This window comes from Bos mutus, chromosome 11 (genome assembly GCF_027580195.1).
Source record: "Bos mutus isolate GX-2022 chromosome 11, NWIPB_WYAK_1.1, whole genome shotgun sequence".
In the NCBI taxonomy this organism is placed as follows: Eukaryota; Metazoa; Chordata; class Mammalia; order Artiodactyla; family Bovidae; genus Bos; species Bos mutus.
In genome coordinates, this window is record NC_091627.1 from 60,335,374 (window position 1) to 60,345,496 (window position 10,123).

Below are 10,123 nucleotides of genomic sequence, written 5' to 3' on the forward strand. Positions count from 1 at the left end.
CTATTTGTAAGGCCTCCCCAGACAGCCATTTTGCTTTTTTGCATTTCTTTTCTATGGGAATAGTCTTGATCCCTGTCTCCTGTACAATGTCACGAACCTCATTCCATAGTTCATCAGGCACTCTATCTATCAGATCTAGGCCCTTAAATCTACTTCTCACTTCCACTGTATAATCATAAGGGATTTGATTTAGGTCATACCTGAATGGTCTAGTGGTTTTCCCTACTTTCTTCAATTTAAGTCTGAATTTGGCAATAAGAAGTTCATGGTCTGAGCCACCGTCAGCTCCTGGTCTTGTTTTTGCTGACTGTATAGAGCTTCTCCATCTTTGGCTGCAAAGAATATAATCAATCTGATTTCGGTGTTGACCATCTGGTGATGTCCATGTATAGAGTCTTCTCTTGTGTTGTTGGAAGAGGGTGTTTGTTATGACCAGTGCATTTTCTTGACAAAACTCTATTAGTCTTTGCCCTGCTTCATTCCATATTCCAAGGCCAAATTTGCCTGTTACTCCAGGTGTTTCTTGACTTCCTACTTTTGCATTCCAGTCCCCTATAATGAAAAGGACATCTTTTTGGGGTGTTAGTTCTAAAAGGTCTTGTAGGTCTTCATAGAACCGTTCAACTTCAGCTTCTTCAGCATTACTGGTTGCGGCATAGACTTGGATTACTGTGATATTGAATGGTTTGCCTTGGAAACAGAGATCATTCTGTCGTTTTTGAGATTGCATCCAAGTACTGCATTTCGGACTCTTTTGTTGACCATGATGGCCACTCCATTTCTTCTGAGGGATTCGTGCCCATAGTAGTAGATATGGTCATCTGAGTTAAATTCACCCATTCCAGTCCATTTCAGTTCACTGATTCCTAGAATGTCGACATTCACTCTTGCCATCTCTTGTTTGACCACTTCCAATTTGCCTTGATTCATGGACCTGACATTCCAAGTTCCTATGCAATAGAGGACTAGTTAAATAAATAAGGTCCCTCCATAATAGAATATCATATATATATACACACAACCATGAAAACGAATGAGAAAACTCTCCATCTTCTCCAAGGTATGCCAATAACTAGCAAGGAAAAAATGTTGCAGAAGTAATAAACTATATTCTGTGTAAAAAGAGAGGGGTAAGAATCCATATTTATTTCCTTGTATTTTCATAAAGAAATACTGGAAGGATATATAAGAAACTGAACACAAGGTTTCAGAGGATAGGAAAGGTGGTAGAAATAGCAGATGCAAAATAAGGAACAAAGACAGACTTTTAACACCGACTTATATTTTTGGATTATGAGCCATGTAAATGTATCACTTATTCATAAAATTAAATTTAAAACTATTTTAAATAGTTTTAAAGGGCAATTTTCATACAAAGAAGGTGTGATTGTAAGTCAAAACAAAAATTATACCCCGAGTGAATGTCCCTGGTGGTCCAATGGTTAAGAATCCTCCTGCCAGTGCAAGGGACATGGGTTTGATCCCTGATCTGGAAACATCTCACATGCCTCAGAGCAAGTAATCCCATGGGCCACAACCACTGAGCCAGCATTCTAGAGCTCTCACTCTAGAGAATCGCAGCTACCGAGCCTGAGTGCCTAGAGCCCCAGCACTGCAACAATAGAGTAGCTCCCACTCGCTGCAAATAGAAAAAGCCTGGGCGCAGCAACGAAGACCTCACGCAGCCAAAAATAAAATAAAAATAAATTATATCCTGAGCAAAGCAGTCATTGCTTAGGATGAAAGATGTATTTTAAACTTTATAAGAATCTACTGTAGAACACAGGAAACTCTACTCAGTGCTCTGTGGTCACCTAAATGGGAAGGAAATCCAAAAAAAGAGGGGCTTCCCTGGTGGTTCATATGGTAAAGAATTTGCCAGTAATGCGGGAGACCTGGGTTCGATACCTGGGTTGGGAAGATCCACTGGAGAAGGGAAAGGTTACCCGCTCCAGTATTCTGGCCTGGAGAATTCCAAGAGTTGTATAGTCCATGGGGTCGCAAAGAGTTGGACATGACTGAATGACTTTCACTCACTCTATGTACACTTTATGTATACATAAAGCTGATTCACTTTGCTGTACAGTAAAAACTAACACAATATTGTAAAACAATTATACTCCAATAAAAATTAAAAAAAAAAAAAACTTGCATCAGCAAGACAAAAGGAATGCACAAGCCCCAAACATTTCAAGATATCTTAAGTCCTACAGCAGTAACATGATGTGAATTAAAGCAAAAAGATGAATATAGCCGAGAGTTGGATGCCAGAAAACCAGCTAGACCAACAAGCTATGAGACATTGTAATATATATTTTATTTTTATTCTTGCCATGTTACAATGGAAAAGGTAAAGCTTTTGCTTGCCTGTTCATTAGGTGGAAGAAAGGGAAAAGGGAGTGGGAGAGAGGGGAAAGGCAGGGAAGAAAATAAGGAAGGGCCAAAGGGAGGAACAATGAATCCACAGATAGGAATGTAAATAGGTGAATGCTTTTTGCACAATACTTTTGTAATATCTATAAACACTTTTAACACACATGTCCTTGACCCAGAATTCCCTTCTCTGGGAATTTACTCAACAGATATATTCCCACAGGTATATAAAAGATGATTAATGTGCCTTATAAAGATTTTTATGCAGCATAGTTTATAGGGCAAAATAAATGTTTACCAAGAGAAAACTAGTTAAATGATGAGGTGTCCCAAAATGCAACCTTCTACAGAATGAAGTCTATACAGAAACAAAAAGACGGGAGACTTCCGTGGTGGTCCAGTGGTTAAGAATCCACCCTCCAACACAGGGGACATGCGTTTGCTCCATGGTCAGGGAACTAAGATCCCACGTGCTGTGGGACAACTAAGCCCATGGGCCACAATTACTGAGCACTTATGCCTCAACTAGAGCCTGTGCATCACAACTAAGACCCAATGCAGCCAAAAGTAAATAAATAATTTTCTAAAATATCAAAAAGATGGCTATGATATTAGCAAGTGAAAGAAGTTGCAGGATAGTAAACACTGTAATTCTATTTGTTTAAAGTTGAAATATGATTAAGGACAAGCATGTCTATAAAATATGTCTGGAAGCATCCAGTGATATCTGCCAATGATGAGTTAGGGTCAGGAGTGACACCAAGAATGGGGACAAGGAGAAGAGATGGGGAAGACCGATCAGAAAACATTAGTCTTTTGAACAGATTGTATTAGATTCTTGAGAGTCCCTTGGACAGCAAGATCAAACCAGTCAATCCTAAAGGAAATCAACTCTGAATATTAATTGGAAGGACTGACACTGAAGCTGAAGCTCCGACACTTTGGCCACCTGATGGGAAGAGCCAGCTCATTGGAAAAGACCCTGATGCTGGGAAAGATTGAGGGCAGGAGGAGAAGGGGGCGACAGAGGATGAGATGGTTATATGGCATCACCAAGTCAATGGACATGAGTTTGAGCAAACTCTGGGAGATAGTGAAGCACAGGGAAGCCTACCATGCTGCAGTCCATGGGGTCACAAAGAGTTGGACATGATTTAGCAACTGAACAATATTCCACATATTATTTTGTTTTCATTATGGGTAAATACACATAATATAAAATTTCTACTTTTAAATGTACAGTTCAGTGGCATTAAATATATTCACATTGTTATGTAATTATCATGATTATCAGAACGCTTCATCTTCCCAAAATGAAACCCTGTACCCATTAAACAATAACTCCTCACCTCTTCCGGCCCTCAACCCCTGACAACCATGCTCCTGTTTTCTGTCTTTACAAATGTGCCTATTCTGTGTACTGCATGTGAATGGAAACATACAATATTTGTCCTTTTATGTCTGGCTTATTTCTCTCATAATTTGTTCAAGGTTCATCCACATTGTAGCATGTGTCAGAATTTTATCCCCTTTTTATACTGTAAAACTTTATATGACCAAGCCTGAGGACTTTATACCATAACACTTTTTTCCCCTAAAGGGGATCTGTAGCATTATATTAGTTTCAGGAGTACAATATCGTGAGTCAATATTTTTATAGATTATTCTCCATTTAAAGTTAGTGTAAAATGTTGGCTGTATTCCCTGTGCTATATATAACATGCTTGTATCTTACTTATGTCATACTTAACAGTCTGTACCTCTTAATTCCCTACCCCTATTTTGCCGCTCCCCACTAGTAACCGCTTGTTTGTTCTCTGTATCTAAATCTGGTATCTCTGAATCCGTTTTTGTTTTGTTATATCTACCCATTTTTACTTTTTAGTTGCTGGAATTTCACCCCTTTGTATGGATGAATAGCATTCCGATATAGGGATATGCCACATTTTGTTTATCCATTCATCTGTTCATGGATATTTGGATGTTTCCACCTTTTGGCTCTTACGAATGATGCTGTTATGAAGATGTGTAAATACTTAGATAGGTATATCAACAGATGAATCTATTTAAGTCCCTGGGCTTCCCCAGTGGCTCAGCTGTAAAGAATCTGCCTGCAATGCGGGAGCTGCGAGTTCAATCCCTGGGTCAGAAAGATCCCCTGGAGAAGGAAATGGCAACCCACTCCAGTATTCTTGTCTGGGAAATCCCATGGACAGAAGAGACTGGTGGGCTACAGTCCATGGAATTGCAAAGAGTCCCACACAACTTAGCGAGTGAGCACGCACTTTACAGCCAGATTGGCCTTCATGCTCTGCGGGTTGGCTGGGTCTTTACTCTCCCTGAAATGCAGGAGGATAGATGGGGAGGAAGGAAAACCCAGAGCGCCTGCACAGGGCTCGCTGTCTGTTTCCCCAGAGCCGCTGGTTGGGCTGGAAGGCGGGACACTTTGGGGATGAGAGGTGGGTGAGAGGATGCCTCTCTGGCCTCTCCATCCGGCTTCTCTTCCAAGTTACCCCGCACAGCCGTTGCTCCGTTCGCCTGCCTGGACCCATTCTGCAGACGGAGCTGGAGACTGTCAAAGCCCAGAGAACAGCTTGTCAACAACCGGCTTCCACCCTTTCCTCCCCTCTCCCAACTCACTTTCCCCTCTCATCACCCCATCTCCCCAAACACTTCTGCCTCCTGTTCCTTAAAATCACCCCAACTTCTTCCTGCCCAGGCCAGGCTTTCACCAGCCCTTCCAGATGTGGCATATCCCTATAATGGAATACTAAGCCCGAGCCTACATGCTGCAGATACTGAAGTCTGCACACCCTAGAACCTGAGCTCTGCAATAAGAGAAGCCACTGCAGTGAGAAGCCCGCAGACAGCAACCATCACCCAGCACAGCCCAAAATAAATAAAACAAAAGTAAGTAAAACATCTGTGTCTTATCCCTCTTTGTGCTGGCTCTTTGTTAGGTCTTACTGATAAACCAATGCAAATAACAGTGTCTAGAGTTTAATGGGTTTGCAATTTTACTGTGTTTATTTGCATGAAGATCCTGTACTAACTCAGGCTGCTAAAACTGTACTAAAGTAAGGAGAGCTTTCTGGGACCCTCGAATCACAGAATCCTGGCACTCACCAAAGTGCATGCATTCATTTCCTTTTCACAGGCCTCTCTCTCTCCCCATGATTCACTCTCTCTCCATCTTCCTTCTTCTCAGTTCTGCCCTCTGTCCCATGCAACCAGACCAGAGGACCCTGCTATCTGTCCCCACGGTGGCCAGGGGAAAAGCCACAGGGTCCAGGAGAAACTGAGCCCTATCTCTGGGGATTAGATGGCCTGATATCAGGGGGAGCACCAAGAGACTGAAGCTTTGGAGGGAGAGCAAAAGTGGGCTTGGCACAAGAGGTTAAGGGAGAAAATGGGCAAGGCTGGCTCTGACCATAGCCCCTAGGTTGGGTGCAGGAGTGAGGGAGGTATGGGTTGGGTCAAGCAGGTCCACAGCAGGAAGGAAGAACCTGGAATGATGGAGGGATGGAGCCGGCAACAGGGGTAGAGTGTGGACCAGGCTGGACCAAAGCAGGAGAAACTGGGTGGATACAGACTATGGGGAGTTGGGGGAAGGGCTCCTGAGGTCACTGTTGTAGCCTTCCTGCAGAAGCCAGAGATCAAGTTCAGGCTTGCTGGTCTCTAGCAACAGAGCCAACCTGGCAACCTCAGCAGAAAAGGGCATTGATGAGAAGGTGGAATGAAGCAGAAGAAGCGAAAAGTAGAAAGGTTAGAGTAAAGGACCCAGGGAGCCAGAACTGAGCTGACATCTATTGGGGTGCCTTCTAGCATGAGTCAACACCAGCCACATTTCTCTGGTTCTACCATCACCTCATGCAGGAGTCAAAGTCCAGGAGAGAAGCTCTCGTTGGCCCAGATGGAGTCACGTGGCCTCACACTCTGGCTAGAGATGACTGCTTGCCACCTGACCTTGGATGTGTATTTCCCTAGAAGGAGATGGGGCTGCCACATCCAGAATAAGAAGTGAATGCTGAGAGGTCAGGCAACCAAAAATCTTCATGTCAGTCTGACAGTGGAAGGACCAGCCTCTAAATCTATCCCTAAAATTAAGAATTTGAATTGCTCGGTCATTATCCAAATGTCCAAACGGTATTGTGCCAAACTGCCAAACGAGTCCCAACCACTTCCTCTAATTTGGCCGTTTCATCAAGTCTTGTGGCTCCGGGTAATGGCAGCCAGTCTCAGTGGAATAAGAAATGTAAAGCTCTGTTGTTGTTGTTGTTTATTTAGTTGAGTCCGACTCTTTGTGACCCCCATGGACTGTAGCCCTCCAGGCTCCTGTTTATGAGATTCTCCAGACAAGAATACTAGAGTGGGTTGCCATTTCCTACTCCAAGAGATCTTCCCGACCCAGGGATGAAACCCATGTCTCCTACGTTGGCAGACAGATTCTTTACCACTAAGCCACCAGAGAAAGCTCTGTGCATATAATTACTGTTTAGGTTGTGACATTTCTCACTAGATTTCCTGCCAAGTCTCACTCAGGTTTCCATATCCACCCACAAAGCATATGGCACCCTCGCTGAAAGCAGCCCTTGGGAGGCCCACCCAGCTCACTATCACTTCACACCCCAGGGTGTGAAGGGCCAGAATTCTTGCCCAACTGGACCAAGCCATGTCCCTCCTTACACAGGGGGGTAATAGACAAGCACAGGCTGCAACATCATTTGAATTCTGAAAGACTGACAACAACTAAATGTCCATCAGGAGACAATGTATGAAATTATTCATGGTTTGTTGACTATTTCCTGGAGAAGGTCGTGGCAACCCACTTCAGTATTTTGCTTGGAGAATCCCATGGACAGAGGAGCCTGGTGGGCTACAATCCATGAGGTCGCAGAGTTGGACATGAATGAGCAACCAAGCACAGCACATTGAATATTTGGCCACCAAAAAGCAACAAGTAGTTCTCTATTTGTATTGAAACAGAATGATCTAAAACTATGCTATTAGAAGCAAGGTGGCAAATGTTATACAGAGTATGACACTGCTTTGTGTAAAAAATGCACACTACTTTGTTCTCTCTCATATATGTATGTGGCAGGAACAAAACTATAAAAGTATAAGCATTCAGAGCTTCCCCAGTACACCGTAAGGAAGAAGAGAGCCCCACAAAGGCAGTAGAAGAGGGATGAACAAGCTGGAGAGTCAAGGAGATAGTCTGGATTACCTGCAATAATGTGGCACTCCGTTCTTAAGGAGTTTCTCAGGGTGGTACTGAGGGGCTTCTCTGGTGCTTCAGACAGTAAAGAATCTGCCTGCAGTACAAGAGACCTGGTTCGATCCCTAGGTCGGGAAGATCCCCTGGAGAAGGGAATGAAAGGCTACCCACTCCAGTATTCTTGCCTGGAGAATCCCATGGACAGAGGAGCCTGGCAGGCTACAGTCTATGGGGACATGACCACGAGAGAAGTCCCAAGAACCCCCTCTTTAAAAGGCAGAATCCCAGGAATTCCCTGGCAGTCCAGTGGTTAGAACTCTGCACTCTCACTGCTGAGGGCCCTTGTTCAGTCCCCTGGTCAGGGAACTAAATCCCACAAACTTTGCAGTGAGGTCAAATAAATAAGGAAATAAAATTTTTAAAAAATAGAAGGCAAAATCCTCTATATAAGAAAAGCAGGAGAGGCCAGAAGCTCACTCTCTCAATTTATCTTGCAGGTAGGGTATGAACTCTTGGCTCCACCAAACAGACAGACTCATCCAGAGTTTGAATCAGAATTTAGGAACATAAGGCAGCCGGGGTGGCAGGACGTTCACTCTCCAGGGTGGCAGTTGCCAACAGCGTCCAGAGTGGGCATTGGTGATATTGTCAGCCATAGCCAATGTTGCCAGCCATAGTCCTCATCCGTCGTCATGGTATTATAACCAGAGCAATTCTGGGACATGACCTGGGGATTGGTCTCACCTGCAGAGCCTCCCAGCTGTGAGCTATCCAGAGATGACGTGAGTCCCCAGTATTGTCTAGTATAACAGAAAACAATGATTTCTGTTGCTTCTAGTTAAGAATCCTGACTGAGATACTTGCTTGTGTGGACGCTGTGAGCCTCTCTCTGTAGTGCTCTCAAGAGAGCTTCAGTAAAGCCTAGCAAAGACCTAGACAATTTTGAAAAGTGAAACCAAGGCCTTCTCTGGTGACCCAATGGCTAAGACTCCGCCCTCTCAATGCTAGGTGCCTGGGTTCAATCCCGTAGGGGTACTAGGTCCCATGTGCCACAGCTGAAAGTTCACACGCCACAGCTAAAGACTCTGAAAGCCACAATGAAGATCAAAGATCCTGCATGCCACAACTAGGACCCAGCACAGCCAAATAAATAAATATTTTATTTAACAAGTGAAGCCAGATTTGTGTTTCCTATGGACATACCACTGTTCTAAGGCAAGAACGTGGAGGCCCAATTTTTTTTTTTAACACCAAAAACAGTTTGTATTGAGGTATAGCTGATCAACAATGTGGTGATAGTTTCAGGTAAACAGTGAAGGGACTCAGCCATACATATACATGTATCCATTCTCCCCCAAACCCACCTCCCATCCAGGCTGGCTCATAACACTGAGCAGAGTTCCATTTGCTATACAATAGGCTTTTGTTGGTTATCCATTTTAAATATAGCAGTGTGTATATGACCTTCCCAAAGTCCTTAACTATCCCTTCCCACCAGCAACCATGAATTCATTTTCTAAGTCTGTGAGGCTCTTTCTGTTTTGTAAGTTCATTTGTATCATTCCTTTTTATATTCCACATGTTAGTGATGTCATACGATATTTCTCCTTCTCTGACTTACTTCACTCAGTATGACTCCCTAGATCCATCCATGTTGCTGCAAAGTGGAGGCCCAGTTTTATTTGGGTTACGTACAACATGCACATCAGACACTGTAAATGTTGTCAGAGATTCTCACAAACCTGTTCCCACTGGCAACCCTGAGAAATGAGAATGATGTGGGGAGGAAGACTTTTTTCTTCTCACTTGACATTCTTCTGTATTATTTGAATCTTTTAAAACCATATTCATATATTATTTTAAAATGTTTTTAACATTTAAAATAATTACTTAAGAAAGAAATGTGATATATCCTCAAATATACTGCAGTGTCTGCATAAGGGAAAAGATAAAGTAAAATATGCAGTCTGGCAAAAAGCATAGCCTTTTGAAGAAGCAGGTGGTGAGGGCTGGGCAGTCTGCTAGAGTCTTGATGTGGTAGGCTGTCAGAACTGCACATTTTTTTTTTAGCTTTTTAATTTGGCATCTCTTTATGTTACTTTATATTACTTGTGTGGGAAATGGTTATTTTAACACAGTCTTCAGCCTCTCAAGTGTTGCTCTGCTCTGCAGCAAACTTAAGGCAAAGGAGGGGACAGGGATAGGGAGAAAGGGCCCAGGTTAGCAGCAAGAGGTGGGAGATAAAAGTGTAGTACATACAGGGAGTTCCCTGATGGTCCAATGGCTAAGACTCTACGTTCTCAATAAAGGGGGCCAGGTTCCATCCCTGGTCAGGGAACTAGATTTCACATGCCACAATTAAGAGTTCGAATGCCACAACTAAAGATCCCGAATGCTACAACTGAGACCCTGTGCAGTCGAATACATACATTTTTTTAATGAAAAAAAAACTTAGTTCACACATAGAAGTGGCCCAGAGGGTCACCTGCACCGGAAGGGGACATTGAATAAACCAAAGTCAAAAGGAGGGAA